The 21,497-nt window shown below is 45.7% G+C and overlaps 1 protein-coding gene across 13 annotated transcripts in view; it reads left to right on the top strand.

Moving 5' to 3' along the window:
• Window positions 1-21,497, top strand: part of MTMR3 (myotubularin related protein 3) — a 76,813-nt gene that overhangs the window by 4,938 nt on the left and 50,378 nt on the right. For 8 of the 13 annotated variants that reach the window (XM_065692372.1, XM_065692373.1, XM_065692362.1 and 5 more), the window contains exon 3: window positions 13,524-13,610. The exons of 1 other annotated variant lie outside the window; for it this stretch is intronic. The gene's annotated coding sequence lies outside the window, so the exon portion shown is untranslated. Of the gene's footprint in view, window positions 1-7,254; window positions 7,420-10,341; window positions 10,445-10,576; window positions 10,710-12,319; window positions 12,463-13,523; window positions 13,611-21,497 lie in introns of those variants that run through there. 4 more of the 13 variants (XM_065692367.1, XM_065692369.1, XM_065692365.1 and 1 more) reach the window with 4 other exon arrangements.

The raw sequence follows: 21,497 nt of genomic DNA, 5'->3' as shown, positions 1-21,497 counted from the left end.
AGAGGGACTTCCAAATGTCTGAACCTTGTGAGTGTGGACAGCAAGGCAGGCTGCCACAGGCCTCTGACCTTCCAGAGCATGACCTGGAGACAGTGAAGAGCCATTTAGGAGAGGCTTGTGTTCTGACACTTGAGCTTTGATACTGAACTGTGTCGTCTCTGTTGTGTATGTTGATCTCAAGCTGTATGTTATGTTCTCCCCTCCATGTGCTTTTAGTCCAGTTGCTCCTGTATTTTCTGCAGTGACACTTCCCATAAAGTTGGATGGGGCTTCTCCACAGGCTCCTCTAGTGTGGTGGCTGGTGCATCCTGCTGGGGAGAAAAAGTGGAAGCCTTCAGTGTGAGGAGAGCTTGGAAAGCGATTTTGCTTCATGGGCAAGCACCTGAATGTCAGAACTCTCATAGCACTGTCTTTTTTTATCTTCTGGCAAAGCTTTAAAACACGAAGCTGTGATTGCATTTTCACTTGGTTACAGGAAGAATCAATCCAAATGTGCTTTTCTGCCTGCAGGATTAGGTCCCTGGGTTGCTCAGCATTCCTGTTAGACCTTGCGAGATGGAAGCAGGATTTAGGTGCTTGCTTTCTTCAGCTGAGGCAGTTCTGCAGGGTATCTTGAGCTGCTTTGTCTTGGATTAATTTCAGACCTAAAGTTATTCTTTACTGTGATTATCTGTAGCAGATGTGCAGGATCTACCCTCTCAGGTCCTTACTGGGAAGAGTATTGGGAAAGATTTGTTTCACTGTGATCTCAGCTTCCTACTTTTCAAGGAAACAATGTTGTCCAAGTAACTTACTACTGGTATGTGCTTCTCTCATGCTGTGAGTACACTGTTCCGTGACTTGTACCAAAGGCTCTCTTGTCTGTGGTCTTTCTTACCCTATTTTAAAAGTGTGGAAAGATTTCCCATCAGGAAAACCAAGTGAAAAGCTCTCCATCATGCTTTAAGTGAGATTTCTGAAACACAGTGGCTTGAACTAGAGATCCCTGGCTCAGGTGCCTGGCTGTATGGGAGGGCTCTTGTGGACATGAGGCCAGTATTCTCTTTTTAGGTATTTTGGTTGTTCTGGTGCTTTACAAGGTTCAGCTCCTTGAACATACAATGAGTATAAAGAGAAGTAACACACTTCAAATTGAGTTTGTGGAGGAAGGCTGCGGCATTGCCATGATTATTTGTAGTTTTTCTTTCCAATACCAAAGGTTTATGTGCTGGTATAGACATTATTTATAAAAACACTGTTAGGACAGTTTTCTGTTGCCCTTTTGTGGGCCTCATTTGCTTCTCCAACTCTGGGCCTGGAAACTAGGGCTATAATCAAAGCATTAATTCTGTAGCATTACCTGGAAGGCCAAGGCTTCAGGAAGAAATAAAAATAGTTTCACTTTCCCTGTGCCTTAAAGAAGGTTTTTGACTCCTGGATCACTGGGGAACGGGCAGGATTTTGACAGAATGAGGTTGTTTTCTCTAGCTGTGCTTTCTCACTCCTGGAAGTGCCTGGAGGAGCTGCTTCCAGGCACCTGTGTGAGGAGAGGACAGGAATGCTCGTCTCTGCTGGAAGGCATAGGCTGAGATCCAGTCTGCAGACAAGAAGTTGTCTTGCTGACTGCTCTTGGAGAGTGGAGCAGAGGCAGGACCTGCCCACAGGTATTTGCTGTCTCCTCCGCTCACCCCTGTGAGCAGCCCTTTGGGGGTGATGGGGATCAGAAGCCTCGCAAGGCCTGTGCGTGTGACTCCTCGGGTTCTCAGTGCTTTGACTGTTCTGCAGGTAGGGTTCTGATTTTTTTGAGGGGGTTTCTGTACAGCTGGTGGCAGGATTTCAGAAAATAGGTGAAAAATCAGATCTTTGAGTCTTTCGCTCATGCAGAGTTTAGCACTTCATAGGTCAAGGGCAGAATACTAGAACTTTGCTTTCAGTTTACTTACTGGACATGGTAGTTGGGAGTATTGAAGAGTTGGCTGAAACTGAAGGCTGAATTAAAGAACTGGTAACAAAATGAGCACCCAGAGAGATACAAACAATTCACTTGTACCTACTGCAGCACTGAAACTGCTTGTGACCATGGCGCCTTCATACTTCAGCATCCTGCAGTGGTTGTTACATGGGTGGCATAACTCTCTCTTTGGTGTGAAGCCTCAATACTCTTGTACAGCTGAGGTTAGAGTGATCCAGTCTCCTAGCTGATGTAGTATTAAGCTCCATCCTATCACTCTGCATGCTTTCAAAATGAGTTTCAAGCTGAAGTTGCTCAGGGAAGTGGTTGTGGCTGAGTCTGGCATTGGTGGAAAGCGTTTCCCTGGAATTTCCTACCTGGTAGTTAGGTGACCAGCAGCCTGACTCTGTGTTTTCTCTGCAGGTAGATCAGGAAAGGGAGCAAGGTGGTTGCTGTGGTGGCTGATTTGATCTCTTGTAGCCTTAATTGACCTAAATGTGTACCTGGGAAAGCTTTACTTACTGCATTGCTATCTGTAAGCTTGTAATTGCTATCATTGAAATTTAAACTGGAGATAAATGAGATGCTGTGAAGTTCTGTTTGTAATTATAATGTTTGTTGCATCCTTGAGATGGTGTTTGAGACCTTTTCAGACCTCCTGGATCTGTTGCAGCTGAACTGTGTGCAGTTTTACTTGCCTCCAGCCTTCAGTGCCTCTCTGACTCTCAACTACTGTTCTCAAAGCTGACTTTTGCTGTTCTGTAGGTTTTCTGTAAGTTCAGGCTTTTCAAATACTTGTCTGTGTCCTGACAAAGAACAGATGAGCCCGAAGGAGAGGCTTTGAGAGGAAAACTCACCTGCCATGCTGCAGAGCAGCTTTACTTGAGAATGGATGTGAGGGCATTGCTCTATCCATTCTGCAGTCAGTTTGCTATGGGCTAGAGTAGAAGCACCTCTCAGTGGTGTGAGCTGATAGCTTTGGTTTTATTATTCTATTTGCATTTTCCTTATTTGTTCACTTCCAAGAACAAATCTGCTAGTGTAGTGTGGGCATGTTGATCCAAGAAACCTGACTAGACTGTAAGCAGGTTGCATTTCCAGGTTAGTTTGATTATTTTCCTTTAATAGATGGAAGCTGAAAGGAGGTGAAGTGTGTGCAATGTAAACTTGCAATTCTCTGGCCTCTGCCTGCAGACCTTTTACTACTTTCCATCTGAGCACTGTGCATTTCTAACAGTGAATAAGCTTTTCATCAAATGAATGACTAATCCTTATCAAACCAGTGTTCATCTTTACAATTAAGTGTTCCTGTTCTTTAATTACATGGTGATGGGTGGGCACACTGGTCATGGGTGCATTTGAGATTTCAGATTCTTCATTTTCTCCCACTCTGGTAGCAGGAATTTGCTGTGAACGGGGCATTATATTCTGGTTGGATACCCATTATAATTAAATCATCATCTTTGTCTATGCTCAGTGAACCTTTCTTTGAGTAACTTCCAAAAGAATGCACCTTTTTTCTCTTTGGGAAAATCTGAACTCTAAGGAAAAAGGAGGAAGATGGAACAAGGTGAATATTTTGAGGTCTGCTGGGCTTTCCTTGTAGGTTTGGCTGATGGATTATGGTCAAGGCATAGTTGTTTCCTAATGCAGAACACAATAGCTTGCTTGTTTTCATATGCTCTGGACTGGAATCTCTTAATCCCTCCAGACTCAAGCATGAGTATCACATGGTTTGAGGTGTTTGGTTAGTGTACTTCCCTGCTGCAGAGCATCCCTGTACATAACAGTTGAGTAAACTGAGACTGCAGATAGAAGGCACATGGAAATTTTCAGTTCTGGAGAATCCAGTTGAAGTGTTTAGTATTTTGTTGCTGGGCTGTGTTAGGGCAAAACCAGGGGGAAGCAGAGTTATACTTCTGAGTAAGGAGACCAGATCTCTGCTCTGGAGCTCCTACCCGGGTCATGATAAAAAGGACTACAACTTCACTATGCCGAGAGCATGCCTGTATGTCCAGAACACCTCCACATGTTCAAACCACATATTAGGGTGTTGATGTGGAAACCTCCTTGGTGGTAGTACAGCTCATCACAGGTCCTTCCTTCAGAATCTGTGACTATATGGAATACCAGCCTTAAAAGTAATACTCATAAAACCTGGTTAAAGAATAATAAAGAATAGTAAATATTCATTAAAAGATAATTCCAGAAAATAGAAATTTCTTGTATAGCTCCATAATCTTAGTACCTACATGCCTGGTCACTGTCATGTTACTTTCCCTCCCTTTCAGTTCTGCAGGCTTTAGTAGCTGGAACCAAACTGGCTTTCACATGTCAAACTGGCATTTTAGCTTCTGAATGATAGGCTCAGCACTGATCTGTGAGAGGACTAGACAAGCTGGGTATGTCAGGGGTTCTAAACCAATGGGATTCCCTAAAATGCTGAAGTGTGATGCTGAACTGAGGGTGATGAACACACTCGACTGATCTGGAAGATGCTGCTCTTGACTCTTGGTGCTGCTTTGTAGAATTTGGTCCATTAAACCCAGGAACACTGTTGCTTTGCTTGGCATAGCTTCAGTAACTGACCATACCCACTGTTGAAACCTCTGCTTCTTCCCAGACTGTTTCACTCCCAACAGAAGAAATGCAGGAATAATTGGGGAGCTCTAGTCATGGTGGCTCTATACTTAGCTCATTAGGCCAGGCAAATTATCTTTTGCTTCTCAAATGTTTACTGGTAAGCCGGTTTAGGAGCTCTCTAGCTTTCAATTGCTACAGCACTAGTGCCTCTGCAATACACAGCATAGACACTTCTTCCTGTGAGATCTGAAAGGCTGGTGATAACCTACCAGTAGAAGGGTCTAAAGGTGGCAATATTTCACTAATTCCTTGAGAAAAGCAATGCCAATCCTGCTGTTGTAATCAACTTGGAGTCAGAAGCAATCTTGCAACCCGCTTGATGTGCTGCTCCCCTGCGAGGGTGGTGGTTCGTTGCTGTCCCTGCCTGCACTGGGTGGTGTGGTGCTCACGTGGAGCCCTGGGAATTGTGGACAGAAGGATTTAGCTTGGTTTACCAAGGGTAAGATTGGCATAACAAGGACAGTAGGAGCTATTTCTTGCTTCCATTTGTTTGAAGACTAGCTTTCTACTGAGCTGTTTGTAGAAGGTACAAGTTGAGGTGCTCCTGCCCTTTGAGGGTCACACCCACAGGCCTATTAGTTTTAATAGCACTGTTGCATCATTCCTTGACCGCCATCTCCTCATTCAGCACTGAGGTATGAGGACTTTTCCTCTTGCATAAGACAGCTTGAACTGTTCTGGCTGGGGAGGAAGCAGCGTGGCAGCTCACTGGAGAGTAAGCTGTGTGCTGTGCTGTGCCCTGTAGCTTACTTTTCTACCCATGATTTCAGTTTATGGTCCAGTATTCTGAACTGCCCCTGCACTATGTCCAGTGGCCTGAGACCTGGCCAGCGCTCACCCAGAAGTGGTGATTCTCTGGCCAGCCTTTGCTGAAGCAGTGCCTAACCCTAACTCTTGCTCCTACACCCAGATTGATTGGCATTCAGATTAGACACCTAGGGGAGCTAAGCCTTGTGTACTTGAACGTGCTTTGAGTCCCAGAATTGCAATATGGTTAATCTGCCTCATCTCCTGTCAATTTCTGAGTACATAAACCAACTGCTATTGTGTTTTCTGATTCTTACAACAAAACTCAGAGTTTAGTTTCGTCATAAACACTTGCTCCCATGTGTCAATCCCAGCAGACCAAGGACTCCACTAATAAAGAATTCTTCTAAAACCGTGCTGCAGGTTCAGTAACATTTGTCATGGGGCTAAAGTGACTTCACTTACCAAAGGTGAGGAGTGATAAAACATACCTTGTCAAAAGGATTTAGTCTGAAGTGACTTGTATCATGAAAAGGACATGGAAGGGCTTTAAGTTTTTGTGTGTGAGTTACCATATTAGACGCAAGCAGGTGTCTGGGACCGGTCTAGTTAAGCTGCAGTTTAAAGAAAGGCCTAATGCCAAAAACCCATCCAAAACCTAATTTATGTGCTTGAACTGCACAGTTTTTATACTGACTCTCGCCAAGACAACTGAATAATTCCTGGAGCTGTTTTGAATTTCCAGGCAGGGTTTGGAGTGCGGTGGCTGCCTCTGCAGGTGCAGAGAGCACTCAGGGCTGTTCAGGTGGTGTGGGTGCTGGGAAGAGCTGTGGGAATGTGGAGCCCATTGTGGTGTGGTTGCTGATGCAGCCAGTTGGGTTGTTTATTGCTTGTGAAAGGTCAGGTTTTGAACTTCCATGAATTGATGAACAGTACATGTTAAACTGGGCTTGGAGCACCTGTTTTGGAGAACTTCAAGCCTCTTGGTTGACTCTGGAAAACTTAGGAGAAAGAATGGGGTCCCTGTGAGGGGTTGGTGTTCTTAAGGTCATCGAATCCCAGCCTGGTTTGGGTTGGAAGGGACCTTAAAGCTCCTCCAGCTCCACCCCCTGCCAGAGGCAGGGATACCTTCCACTGGAGCAGCTTGCTCCAAGCCCCGTCCAACCTGGCCTTGATAGATCTGCTGAGGTTTTTGCAGCAACCTAAAATGTGGAAGCTGAAGGAACACCCTGAGGCCAGTTCAGAGAATGAAGATCACTTGTGGTAAAACAACTTGGTGCCTCCATCACATTTGCAAAAGAAAACTGAGTTGGCACCATATTTCACAGCAATTAGTCAGGTTTTGCCATTGTGTTCTCCCCAAGGGATTGTGCTAAGGGATGTTGAAAGACTTGACTTAGCAGAGCTCATACATGTTGAAACAGATACGATGGCTTGGGACCTGTCTGAAGGATGTGCTGTTAGCTGACTTCCGAAGAGCAGCTTTCCTGTAAACCCTCAAATCATGACCTGGGTACTTGGGTTATTTTAATAACACTTGATCTGGAACTCAGAGTTTAAAGATCTGGTAGTTTATTGCAGGTGAGAATGTGGAAGAGAAAGTTGCAACTCTTCCCATGAAGCTGGGGATCCACAGCTTGTGCTGTGTGACAGCTCAGCCCCTCTGTGGAATTCAGAGCATCTTTGCCTGGTGCTGCTGTGTTCCTCCAACACAGAGCCTTTTGTAACCTTTAAACTCTGTAAGAATAGTACAGGGATTTCTCTTGTTAAAACCTGCATTTGTTTGAAGAGTTGGCTCCAACTGAGTCACCTGTGTCCTACATCTCTAGATCTCAGTTATTTAAATACCAAGGTGTGTGTCACCCTAAACTTACTGGGTGGGTAAGCTTTTCCTTGAACAGAAAGAAGTGAATGTGACCTGTAGCAAGCAGCAGTGCCTGTGTGCTTACACCTTCATTCTGCAGTTTTGTTAATGTTTGGTGCTAAGCTTCCAGATTAGGATTTAGGAGGTGTTCTGCCTGTGAAATCTTGGCGATTCACCCAAATGCATCTGAGATGAAGAGTGCCTGACCTCAGCCTTACCTTGGAAGTGATGTGATGTATGTATATCTGATGTCAGTTTTACAGCTGCTTTTGGGGGGAGGAATGAGGAAAAGTCTTTATTAATGTCTCATCTAAACAGAAATAGGCTGGGTGAATGCTATAACATATACTGGGTATATGGAATACCTTAATGCAGTGCTGGGTGGTGAAGTAGCTTCAATGGAAGGGTCTGAAGGCTGTAGTTCTGAAGTAAGGAATCAGTCTAGTTATGTTTGCTGTAGTTTCAAGCCTCACTGAGTTTTCAAAGGTAGAAGTAGCAGATTTTGTGTAAACCAGTAGGAATGAATTCTGTCCTGTCTTAGTATTTCATGGTAGCTTGGTGTAAAGTTTTCACAGAATTTGCTGAGACTGAGCTGGTGGAATGGGACTTAAGATGAGTTAAGTGCATTGGAACTCTACTGTGGTTCTTTCTTTCCCAGTATTTGAACTCCTAGCCACAGGTGACAGTGCTCCTGGCAGACAGGTTTGAGGCAGAAATCTGCAACTTAACCTTTGCTTCAGTGCTGTGTCAGCACACTGCGTATTCTGGGTTAAGCTTGCAGTCCTAGTGCCATATTCAGCATGACCAGACTGATACTCTGAAAGGGAGTTTTTAATACAGTGCTTCTAGACAGGCTTGCTTCAGGTAAAGCATTTAACAAGAGCTTCTGCAGTGCTTGATTTTGTTTCTGTAGGTAAAATGGTCCTGATGCTAAAGCTGCTGTCTTACAACAGCCTTCAGTAGTAGGTAGAATGCTGCTGGTGTGCTGCAGTCCGGGGTAGGTACAGTCAAGGGAGGGGATTCTCCTCCTCTGCTGTGCTCTGGGGAGACCCCCCTTGCATTCCGGATCCAGCTCTGGGGCAACAACACAAGAGCAATGTGGAGCTGTTGGAGCGAGTGCAGAGGAGGCCTTGGGGATGCTGTGAGGGTCCCTTCTAACCCAAACCATCCTGTGATTCCATGATCTGGAATCATGCGACTGGAGCTAAGGAATACTGTCTTGCCTTACAGCACTAGGGTCTTGGACTGAATGTCTGGTGCAGGAAGGCCTGAATGCTGAAAGCATGGCCTTATCTGGTTTCAAATTGCCCTTCCACAGTGCAGCTCCTGAAACTGTTTTGTCTCTCAGCCAGAGTTTGAAAGTGTCCCTAGCAGAACACACAGTTCTCCTAGGCTTTGCCTCTGCTGCTGCCTGGCACTGGTTGTGCCTGTGGTGCTACTCAAGCTGTACTCAGGAGTTACGTGGGAAGGGGATGCACGTTCCTTTTTCTCAGAAGTCTTTTATTAATTGTTAACTGAAGCAGTTGAATTGCTGGTTTTGTTCAGTATTTGTGGTTAAGATTTGATGTGTTACTTGATAAATGCTCGTGGGTTTTCCACAGGTAGAATGTGCTTAGTCCTTGTGGGTTATGGATTATGGTTATTGGATTGGTGGATGGTAAGGCAGCTGTCTGTTTAATTCAGTAGTGAGAACTAATGCACTGAAACTTCCTGCTGGAAAGTTATTCAGTAACTGGTTAACAGCAGAAAATCCTGCTGGTGAACTTAGCAAGGTGAAATGAAAAATGTACAAACCACAAATTATGTATTTTAGAGCCTGTTCCTGGAGGTAATAAAGCTTTCATTGATATCTGTGCTAGGCAGATACTCCTCCTGGCTTTAGCAAGACTAAACATGTTGTTGCTCATGTTGGTTAACTCCTATACAGGTAGGACCTCTAGCTCTTATTTCTGAGTTTTTATTTCATCTTGACTGCAAACAAAATGATTCCTTGTCACTTGCTGTGATGCTGAAGAGACAGGATTGCTTCAGCCCTCATTCGAGGGCAGTGGAACACACATGTTGCCTGTCTGCTGGGCTGTGAGTTACTGCAGGGTATTGGCAGGTCTCTTCATGAGATCCTGTATCAGGCTGAGGTAGAAGCCAGGCTGGTACATTTAATCTAGTTTTGATTTGTCAAGGGCTCAAAGGTAGATACAGAAAGTGCTTTGTCCTGGTTGCTCTCCTGAAGACTGACACTTGAAGCATTCTTTCTATTGCCTGTTCACTTCCTTTCTTAGCGTGCTGCTCGTGCTAAGTGAGGCTCATTGCTTTCCACTGTCACTTCCACTGGCCAAGTTCAAAGGGTTTCACATGTAGGTTGAACTTCTCACACCAGCAGTTTTGAATGAGGTGCTTGTTTGAACACTTCCAGTTTCCATCCTGTCAGTGTAAGTCAGTGAAACTTCTCTGGCAACTGGTAGCTCTTCTGTGAAACCAAGTGTGCCAGGGCTGAATCTGACTGCTGCCTTCCATCAGCTCCTTGAGGCTGAGTCTGCTTTCCTTCTGTTGAATGAGAGAAGAGCAGGACTGAAGGTGTTCTTAGATCAGTGCAGAAGCAGCTCTATAGAGCCATGATCTTTGGGGTTCTAGTGGACTCTCCAGAGAATCGTTCCTGCTTATTTATGCTTTATTGCTGAGGGGATCAAAGTCTAACAGAACCCCTGGAAGTACTGCATCCAGGTTCTAGGGGTTTTTATACATTATGATAAACCTTTGTCATTGCTAATCTCACGTGTGTAGATAAAGCCTGAGTCTTTACCTCGCTGTGTAATCTTCATGTGGCCACTCTGAAGCTCTGGTCATCAGGGATTGAATTTTCTCATGCAGATTGGAGCTGTGTGAGAATTTCCCTGGCACTTGCAGATGATCACAAAGTGTGCAGTTTAAGCTGAGCTTGGTTTCCTGCTGTTATTTCATGCTTTCGGGGTTTCTGTTTGCATTTACCTCAGTTTAGCAATAATTAACTCAAAGCGTTGAAGTGATTGAGTGGCTCTGCTGGGAGAACAAACCAAGAGCCATAATGCAATAAGCATTATTGCAGCTTCCTGGTAATGAAATTCCAGTAGTGGGATACTTGATTTAATTTTTAAGCTCTGGGAAAATAGTGGTGGTGACAGAAGGACTTTATAACTGACTCTCACTTGTGCAGCTACTTAATGCTAGCAAAAAGCTTGGGGGATGCAGGAAGAATTGCAGTGGTTTTCCAGCTGTGGAGGAAAGTATGTTCCTATAGGGAATGTCTTGTGAGCTGCTTGTTTTTCACATCTGAACACCAAAGAATGTGATGTGCAGCTTTCTCTTTAATGACTAATGCTGCCACAGCCTGAATGACACTGTTTACATCCTTCTAGTGATGCTTTCTAGCTGTATTTAAGCTGGGAACTGCAGAGTTAAGGACACTTCGATGTTGCTGCCCTGTCCTCCTGCCAAACCATTCAGTGGAATCGAGCATTGCCTGTTTCCTGAAGTGGGTGTTCAACATAGGTAAGAACTGCACACTAAGGGATAGAATGGGGGCCTTTTGAAAAAGAGACCAGGTCAGACCCAAAATCTGGCTTTAGGTGAGAAGAATCTTACTTCAGGCCTCTAGGGCAGTGTTTGTGTACAGCTGGCCTTGCTGTAGCACTAAGGATGCTTCCAGTTAAGGTGAATCTCTTAGCTGTAGGTGGCTTTGGTAGTGTTCTTGACATGAAGACTCATTTAACATTTAACTGCTGTAGGGAAGGTACAGATGCAGCCTCCAAAGACCCCACTAAAGAGCTCTGCAGAACTGTGCCTTGTGTAAGGCCAGCTCTGACTCAGTAGAGAGTGTAAGCATGCGGTTAAATCTAGAGCAGTATCCCTGCACAGGGTAGAGCTGCGGAGGCTCCAGCCTCACCAGTGAGGGCACCAGTTCTATCCCAGATTGCACACCGTCTCAAAACCTTGTTTCTTGCCTCACTGTGTACTACTGTGCTTACCTTTAGGCACTGCTTTGCAGCTCTATAGGAGGAAGCACAGCTGTATGCTCTGCTGAGCACCCAATGGGTGATGGGCACTGCCTGGCAGTGGCTGCCAGTGTGGAGATGGTGGCCCAAAGGCAGTGCTCTTCATCTGCAGGGGGGTATTGTTTACAGGCAACATTAGATGTTGATGCTGTTCCACACAATTTCAGAAGGTTCTTGTGTAATAGAAGCCAACTTTTGATAGTTTGTCTTCCTGAATTTTCTACCACTTTTACAGATAGTGCCATGGGATTAGTATTGCATCTGAAATATGGCTATTTGAAGCAATTATTGAAGAACTCAAGGTGAATGTGTATAAAACAATGGAATCATAGAAATATAGAATGGTTTGGGTTGGAAGGGATCTTAAAGCTCATCCAGTCCCAACTCTTGCTATGGTTCCTTCCACTAGAGTAACCTTCCACTGGAGCAGCTTGCTCCAAGCCCCTGTGTCCAACCTGGCCTTGAACACTGCCAGGGATGGGGCAGCCACAGCTTCTCTGGGCACCCTGTGCCAGCGCCTCAGCACCCTCCCAGGGAAGAGCTTCTGCCTAAGAGCTCAGCTCAGTCTCCCCTCAGGCAGGTTCAAGCCGTTCCCCTTGGCCTGTCCCTACAGGCCCTTGTCCAAAGCCCCTCTCCAGGTTTTCTGCAGCCCCTTTAGGCACTGGAGCTGCTCTCAGGTCTCCGCTTCAGGAGCCTTCTCTTCTCCAGGCTGCCCCAGCCCAGCTCTCTCAGCCTGGCTCCAGAGCAGAGCTGCTCCAGCCCTCGCAGCATATCCATGGCTTCCTCTGCACTCGCTCCAACAGGTCCCTAGTGGTTTAAAGTAGTGGCTTTAGGATACTTTATTGGCATTATGGAAGCTGGCTATCGTATTAACAGAACCATTCTAAATATACTTAAGCATTGCATTCTTGAGGAATTGTGATGCCAGGACTTGAATATGAATGCATCTTATATGTGAGAATGACGGAACAGCACATATTAACCTTGGAGATAGTGTTTCTCCCATCATGGCTTGGTGTATGGTACAATTAGCTTTTGCTTTTGATGTGTTATGCCGACTCAGTAATGCGTGGCTGTTCAAATGTCTGCTGCTTTCTTGTCTCTGAGCTTGCTCCTGGCTAATAGAAAGGAAGTGCAGGGGCACTTTTTGGACAGGAAGGAAGATCTACCATAAGAGTCAAACTGCAGAGCACTGCCTAGCACAGCTGTCCTGCTCTCGGTGAGGATGGACTTCCATGGCTATGGAATTGGTAAAATATCATCTCTCTAAACACGGTCTTAAACTGCCTGGTCTCCTTGGTAGATCTAGAACTAGACAGTCTTTTAACCATACCAACCCTTCAGGCAATCTGAAGCTGGGTTTTATTGCAGGAAGATGCGTGGATGACCCAAAGGAGGACTTTGGTAGGCTGAGGAAGTCTTTGTTGCGGCTGTCCTCCTTCCTGCCCATACCAGAACGAGATGGGTGTGTTTTTTCAGGGCAATGAACATTAACTTGAAATCATAAGCATCAGATTCTATTGTGAGAGGCATTAGTTGAAAAGTTGTAGGGAGGTAGCCTTGAATGTCAGAAGACAGGACTGGTGTTGACTGACGGAGGATCTATACCTTGCTTCAGACTTCCCTTCAAGTGCCTTGGGTTGCTGATGGAATTTGACAGACAGGTTGTACCAGAGACTGGTGGTAGCTGTTGTGGGGTTGGGACTCTAAAGTGGAGGGTAAGGCAAGGGGAAAATTGCTGCATTGATTTCCATATCTGTACAAGGCCCATATATTAAACGTACACTGCTAACCCCACCCCCCCCACCCCCCGCCCTCCCTCTGTGGAAGCAAATGCCAGGCTTCAGTCCCTCACTCGTGCTGCTTTAATCCTTCCCAGGGCTACTGTCAGAGCCACTCTGTTCCATGCTCTGGCAGTCTTGCCCAAGCCTTTTGCTGTGAACACCACTGGTGCAGCACTTGATTGAGCAGTGGAAGCCTGAGCAAGTGTTGCTGGCTGGTTTTCAAGTCTGACATCATAGCCAAGAATTAGATGGCTCTCTTTCACCATGGGGCTAATGAAATAATTCCTCCTGTGTTATTCATTAACTCCCATTTCATTCAGTGGCTCCTGGGAGGATAACGAGTATGGCAGAGGTGAACTTGCGTAAGACTTCTGCCATCCTTCTGTAAGATAAACAGGAGTTAAAGCTGTGGCAGGCAAAGTGGAAGCGTGGCCGTGATGCCTCGCTGAGGCAGGTAGCATGTGGGGTATTACATATACTGCATTTAAAACTAACTTAATGGCTTTTTCTGTTGCCTGTTTCTAAAGCTGTTGGAGAAATAACTGGTGCCCGAAGACAGACAAAGGTGTCCCTTAGTGTGGAGGCTGCATCTGCCTGGGTGGCTGCATGGAAAGGTGATGTGCATCCTGGTGCTGCAGTGCTTCAGGGCGGGTATGGGACCCCAGCGGATGAATTGGACCACCCACAATAATAAAAGCACATGGAAGGAAAAGCATCTTGGTGAAGTTAAGCTGTTCCTGGTTGGTGTACAGATTCTGGTACAAGAGCTTGTGGAACCTTGTTGAGTTTCCAATTTTACCATCAGTGTAGCTTGAACATGTGTAAAATCTGAATAACTCTTAAATGTTGGTGTCATGCGTTCATCCCCCTCATGTCTGTAGTGCTTTCAGCTTACACTGCAATATGCTGCTCTGCAAGAAAACGTCAAAGGGGCAAAGATTACCCAATTTGAGAAGGGAATTTCACTGGCATTACGTGCAGAATGGTGAAACTGGAAAGCTCTGTCCCTGGCTTTATCATAGATCATAGAATCCCCAAATGGGTTGGGTTGGAAGGGATTGTAAAGCTCATGCAGTTCCAACCCCCTACCATGGACAGGGACACCTTTCACTAGAGGCCCTTGTTCAAAGCCCCTCTCCAGCTCTCTAGTTGGCCCAACCATTTTCTGTAGCCCTGACTATGATAAAGGAGGCTTTGGGGATGAGGTATACTGAGTCCTTGTGTTGACCTGGGCTTCCCGATAAGTGTGGCTGATGCTCTTGACCAAGCTGCCTCACCAGATGGGAGCACTATTCCCTTTGGAAGCCTTGCCAGGGAGTTCATCTGCCTTACAAGAGAGGTTTATCGGTGCTGTGCAACTGAGCCAGTAACTAATACAAATAAAGATGAAGGTGCTGTGGGAGCAATGATGATTTTCCACTGCCTGACAAGCTGTCTGATTGCTTTTGGCTGTTGCTGTGTGTGCACTGGCGTCAGTAGTTCATCTGCACAGGTAATAACTGGGATCATTCTAAGCAGAGGCTGTATTAACTTTGGACCCCTGAAGAAATCCAGAACTTGCAGGTGGCCCAGTAAGGTCTGAAGTTCCCTGGTGTTTGGAGAAGCACTGACTTTATCTGGGAGGAATTTCTAGGTGATGATCTGGTGAGGCAGGAAGCTGCCATCCTGGGGAGCTAAAGGTGTCCCTGCCCTGCTGTGGATTGGGGAGCTGGCTAGGATGGTACTGGAAACTCATGCAGGTGTGTATAGAGTTACAGTTCTGGTGTTGAGGATGCGTCTTCAGGCCTGAGCACTCGTCTCTGCAGCTCAGCCCCAAGCTGGTGGAGTTGTACTTTCCTAATACTATAGAAATGGGGAGTATTTGAAGAACTACACTTCAGACATCTGTTCTGGATACCACAACTAGAAGATGCTTCTGATGCTTGAACTCTTACTATGCTTCATTTTCCAGCCTTTTAAAAACACATTACTACCACTTAGCCATATGGGACAGTGTGAAAACTGTGGTAAGCACTGAGGTTTTTCCAAGGAGTGCCTGAAATGAGCAGCGTAGAGAAGACTGACTTGGTTCAGAACTGCACACTCACTAGAAGGCGTGATTAACATGAAGAGGATGCAGAGTTTTGCGTTCAGGGAGAGTTGTCCACCTAGTTCCCTGAGTGAAGGTGGGGTTTATGGGCGGGAGAGGATGGAGAAGGAAATTAGGGATCATGCATTATCCCAAGAGAATCTGAACTAAAGCTTCACAGTGCTTGCACTTCCTCATGTGTAATCCTTCACTCAGTTCTTTCATATACAGAGACATGTTAAGATGCAATTACAAGTTGATTTCCATGCATGTATGAGTAGAGCAAATATCTGCTGTGTCATTAATCCTCAGCTCCCAGGCTGTCAGCTTTGCCTCCCTTGTTTACTTTATTGTGCAACTGCATATAAGATCCTCGTCCAAAAACCCATCACCAAAGCATGCCTGGCCTGGGAAATATCTTCCCTTACAGCAGCATTTACACACCCCTGCTCTGACTCCCTGAGCTGTCCTGTGTGTAGTAGTAAAATACCAAAGCAGGCCATTGTTTCCTGCCTCTTTGCAGAGGTTCTCCAGCGCCCATGGTGATGCTGACTGGGAAAAGGAGCATCATGTCAAGCTCTGAGCGCAGAAGTTTGGCTGCAAGTGCTGTGTCGTGGATGTCACTGGTTATTCCTGAAGCTTCCGCCATCAGGGGAGACTTCAAGAATGGTTCTGTCCCTGGATCAGAGCCATTACGTTGCCAAGCTAATGTCACAAATGGGGTACTTTTAATGGAACAGACATACCTTGGATCCCTGTACTTAGTTGACAGAGTAGTTTAAGCTTGTCAAGTAAGCTTTCCTTACATAAAGATGTAATCTTTCCTCAGGAGAGGAGTTTGGCATTTAAACCTAGGTGTGCAAAGCTGTCTGTGAGCTCTTTCAGGAATGCTGGGCCTGGATACTGAGGCTGTTCCTGAGTGAGCTCTCAGCTGAATTACACATGCTTTTTCAGCTCAGCTCTGAGCATTTGCTCCTAGAGCTGTCTTCACACAGACTTATTCCACCAATACATAAACTCTTGAAATAGCAGTGAGGGGGACTGAAGTATTCCCAACGTTGTTCCTGTCCTTGTGGCTTTCCCTGGTTTTGCTCAGTGTGAAGGAGTCCTTTGAGTATTTTTCTGACCTTAGTTTAAGATTCCAACCTTAATCTTGGAACAGGTTGTCTAGAAGGAGTATGCGTGGTGCTACTCAAGCCTTGGCTGGACAAGTGTGAGCAACTTGATGTAATAGGGACTTGGACTAAGGGATGTTCGTGTGTCCCATTCAACCCAAATTGTTCTCAATTTGTGTTCTTTATACATTCCTGTTTGGACTTAAAGGGGCAAAGGTGTGTTCTGCTTTTTGGCAATGGAATGTTGGGTCGTGTTGCTGTGACTGTAACAGCCCAGAAGTCTCTGGTGGTGGAGTCTGCTTCAGCAGGAAAGCTGCCTGTGAAACTCAGTCCTGCACCCGGTGGCAGCTTAGCAGGCAGTTTCAGTACTTATGGAAGGAGATTCCTGCCCTTTCTTGGTCTGGGCTCTGACCAAGGCTGACACCCCAAAAGATCTTGGGTGCCTGAGCAAGCTGAGGTTCAGTTGTGTTCATATGTTGTCAGCAGCTTCATCCTGCAATGAGATGTTGTCACTTGAGGTCAGGGGGGTTTGTGCCTTTTAATTTCATCAGGAGCAAAGCAGTAAACCCGGACCCAAACCTCAGGTACCAAACCTCTCATTGCTCCTGATTTATGTTGGAGCTACTTCTTTTTTTTCTAAAACTCCTGGTTTACTTTTGAATCTAAGCAAATGCATCCTTGGTATTGTCTCCTCATGGGTTTCAGCCACACATCGGAGTTCACTGAGTACAGACTTGGGTTTGCTACGACGTTGGTTACAGAGGGTACTTCAAATGGAAGGATAAAGACCAAGAATAGACTAATTCAGTTGATCTTACTTATTTTGTACTGTGAAATGCTACTACTGTGCATTTCATTGAAGCTTGGTATCTGCAAGTCATAGGTAAGTACTGGGCTGTTAGAGATGTGTAGCTCACACTGGTTTTATATCTTTAAGCAGAACTGGAACAATACCTCTTCTTGGTAAAACCTAACCATCAGTACAGGATTTAGTGGGGGTTGATTTACGTGAGCAGGTAGGAAATACAGCCTTAAACCTTCATGTTCCCTAGAGAAACTCATTGCTATTGGATCATCTTGCCATTGAAACAGTGATTTTGAAGGGGATATAGTTAACCATGTAGGATTGATTCCTTTTTCCACACAGGGCAAATACCTGCTGGTATCTTCCTAAGGAAGGTTGAACATTTAGGCCAGTGGGATTTTAACTTTAAATGTGGGAGGGCTGAGTGTCTGGTTGATGAAAATTAACTGGGTTATACCAAATGTTGTTTCAGGAGCTGTTGACTGCAGAACTTGAGTTCAATTCTGACTGAAACTCAGTGTTTTGCTGTACATATGTGCCCTAAAAAGAACCACAAACCCTTCTTTGGTGCCTCTCTGAAATGCCTGAATATATTTAACCTTGGCTTCGTGCTGTTTACTTTTTTTGAATAAGCATATTCTGTTAATACAAGTAAATTCTTCCCTGGCTCTGAATGTCTGTGCAACTTCAGTGCAAGCTGACAAGCTTGCGTGCTTCCAGTATTGTGGAAGCAGTTATGGAGAGAGAAGATTTGTGGGGAGTTGTCAAGGTTGAACTCGACCTCTTTCAGTAGTCTGGAAGCGTGGCTTGAGGAGTCATAGTTGGTGTTGCCTTTGAGTCAAGAACCAAACTGTTGCATAGAACACTGCCTTGGGTGAGTAGCTTCAGGGCTGCTGGGCTCAACAGTAAATAAGATTAAAAATGTAAATCATAGAATCAGGGAATCATGGAATGGTTTGAATTGCAAAGGACCTTAAAGCTCTTCCAGCTCCAACCCCTGCCACGGGCAGGGACCCCTTCCACTGGAGCAGCTTGCTCCAAGCCCCTGTGTCCAACCTGGCCTTGAGCACTGCCAGGGATGGGGCAGCCACAGCTTCTCTGGGCACCCTGTGCCAGCGCCTCAGCACCCTCGCAGGGAAGAGCTTCTGCCTTATCTCCAACCTGACCTTCCCCTGTTTCATTTTGAACCTATCACCCCTTGTCCTATTGCAGAATAGAGCCAACTGGTTCTAAACCACTGCCGCTGTGCCCTTAGTGTGACAAAATCAGCTCCTCTGTTGAAGATCTCTCTACTTACTACTGGATATTTGTCAGTAGCTCATCTTCAAGATGACTTCTGGAAATGGAAGCACATTCAGACTAGCTTCAGGATTCTTTAGGTGAGTCTAACAGATGTGCAATTACTTCATGCACCTTCTGCCTCCCACATCACACAGACAAACCCTGTTTGGAGCCCTGCAGCTGGTTCAGCTCTCCAGCGTAATGCAATCTCTGCTGTTCCCAGCTCTGAGGTGCAGTTCCATGGGCTCAGTGTCCCTTTTCCAGTGTGTTTATAGGACCCTTTTTAAGGCTTTCTCCCTTTCCTTGCCTTTTTAGTTGTAGACTCCCATCTCCAGGATTTAAGTGCAACTCGCAAATGGGAATAAACAACTGTCTTAAATCACTTCAGTATCTTCCAAATACTGACTATGGGAGAAATGGTGTTTGCTCTTCTGCTCTTCCTCCTAGAGAACTGAATCAGCTGACCAAAGAAGGGACATCAAGTAGCAGGTCTCCTGGAGGCAGTGCTGGTAAATGAGCCAAACCTTTTCATGTGTCCCTTGGGATCTAAATATAGGAAGCCTCCTTAATTGGGGAAGGCATCTGAGTTCTGGGTATCTCTTAATACACATAGGGAGCCTCAGCACTGCAGTGCCTTGCTAAAGGGCAGTGCTAGCACCAGTCTCCTCTCCCCCAGTGGAGAACTTGGTGAGGAGCGGAGCACACTGCTGGAATCTGGGGAAGTTCAAACTGGCAATGGGTTGATGCAATAACCTGTGTGTTCCAGTCTGGAAGGGGTTGCCTGGAGGGCAGTAACCTGTTCCAGTAAATCCCGTGTCTGGCTTCAAACTGGAACTTGCTGTCTCAATAGGAGTGGCAGAAAATTCCTTGCACTCACTGAAGCTGCTCATGGTTCTTTACCTAGCTCTTGCTGCTCTCCTTATCATGCACAAGCACACATGGGGTTATCTCCTTGTAATTTGGCTTTTGCCTGATGTTATTTCCAGTATTTACATGTATTTAGCAGCTGGTTGAGCACTGAGGCTGTTGATCACTGTTCATGGCTGGGCAGTCTCGTGGATGATGCACAAACAAGTATTTGTTCTGCTCTCTAGAAAATGGCTGTTTATGATCCTGGAAAAGCTCTCCTGAGCCTTGATGAACTCCTGAAATGGGAGATTTAGGTGGTCAGTTCATAGCAAGGGGCCTCTTGGGGCTGAAGCGTCACCCCAGGGTTGACAGATGCTGATGGAAGCGTCACTGTTGTGTTACACCTAAAGATGGATTCAGGTCCTCCTGGTACAGGATATGGTTGTCTCTTTAAGAGCTTCAGTGCAGGTCAGGGCTTCTTGAGGGCACTTGGTGTTTGAACTAAATTCTGCCATTTCCATTTCACCTTCTTAATGCTTTGAGAAATAAATAGGTACAGTGTTCAAGGCCAGGTTGGACACAGGGGCTTGGAGCAAGCTGCTCCAGTGGAAGGGGTCCCTGCCCATGGCAGGGGTTGGAGCTGGAGGAGCTTTAAGGTCCCTTCCAACCCAAACCATTCCATGATTCTGTGAAAACTGTAGTCTATAACAACACTGTGCAAGGTGTGCAATATAAGAAAGCCCTGGTGATAGATAACGGCCTTGGCTGTGTCCCATCAGATTCTTGCTCTGTAGTTGATCAGTGCTATGACTCAGCCTCTGTGGGGGGCTGAGTTCCCTGTTACGGCCACCTTGTATTAATTTAACCTACTTAATGCTTTGAGAAATAAATGCCTATTCATAGCAGGTACTTGGTCTTTCAGTAAAGCTGTCTTATGACAAAGGAACTGAGTGGTGTTTTGCTAAAGAGGTTTTAAAAGCTTTGTGCCAGATGAAGTATGGTGAAAATATGGTCAACTTACCCACTTAGGAGCTGATAGCTGTAACTTGGTGTAGGTTGTCCTCATGGAGTTCAGTGGGGAAAAACACTGATTGGAGCTTAACTTGGAACTCCAAAGGAGTCTTCTCATCAGACTCGCTGCTTCCTGGTTTCCAAACTCTCTTTGAGTTACTTGTAGATCTCTTTAGTGTTGCATTGACTGTTAGTGCAGTACAAGGTGCAAGGAGCCTGCCCTGGTGGGTGCTGTATAATGCTGCTCTCCCACAAGAGCAGTTGCCCCTTCCCAGTGCTCAGCCAGGTAACAAGAAAGGGCTGAGTTCAAGCACAGTGTTATGGAGGAGGGCAAGGGCATGAAGAGGTGTTTGGGAAGGATGAGTAAAACCTTTGAGACTCTGATTAGCAGCCTCTTACCCCTGTTTGTTTGTTGCCTCCTAGAAAGGAATAAGTACGGGAGGGAAGCGTGACTCATGGCAAATGGGCTGTGAGGACCTCGGAGCAAGAATGGGAAGTATGAGGAGCAAATTATTCCCTCCTTGCTCTGTTCTGACGTTTCAAGTGGAAGCTTTGGCTGCCTGGTCTCAGGCTTGCTCTCTTGCTTTTTCCATTTCATAACTTCAGTCTGACATCGCCCTACTTCTCATGGAGGCTCTTTGGTTACATTTGGACGGAACATCGCCTTACACACACAAAGGTGACACTTGGTCACTTCTTTACCTTAGAACCTATACAAGTCTGAGTGTCCACCAGCTCAGGCCCTGGTCAGTGGTTCGTGTCCTGTCAGCTCTCATACATGACTGGTAGATATGGATCCCTTCTTGCAGATCTCTCCACACTTCAAACTGATCCATGTCACTCATTGGTCCTTCCTGGTAGATGTTACTTGTCTGTCATGGGTGTCAAGCTGGGGAATATGGAGTAACTGAAATTAAAGGAAAATGACAGAATGGGTTGTTCATTTGAGCTTTAAACTTACAGTGCTTCATCACAAGCTCTCTGTTGGGCAAATCATATCCTGGTTTGTGTATGTACATCAAAAATGGACCTCTTAATGCCAGATCCAATGACTCCCATGAGTTACCAGATAGCTAGAGTCTCAGGAGGGCTTCTACTGCCCCTCCTCCCGTGCTCCTCTGCCCTTTCAACCTTCGCTACTGTTTGAGATGGTTTTCCTTGTAACTTTTTGAACTGCTGCTTCTGCATTTAATTTTGGAAGAGTGCGAGGAGTGATCTTTTTAACTAGGATGCAACGATCATCAGCTTAAACTGCTTTAAAAACAGACTAATGCCCCTTCTTAGTGGGAAGGCGAAGCAAGCTACTATGCCTACCTGTGAAGGGATCCACAGGAGGCTCAATTACCCACCATTAACCTATGAGTCAGTGCAG

This window comes from Lathamus discolor, chromosome 12 (genome assembly GCF_037157495.1).
Source record: "Lathamus discolor isolate bLatDis1 chromosome 12, bLatDis1.hap1, whole genome shotgun sequence".
Classification (NCBI taxonomy): Eukaryota; Metazoa; Chordata; class Aves; order Psittaciformes; family Psittacidae; genus Lathamus; species Lathamus discolor.
The sequence above is the reverse complement of the archived record's forward strand: the minus strand, read 5'-3'. Positions and strand labels throughout refer to the sequence as shown.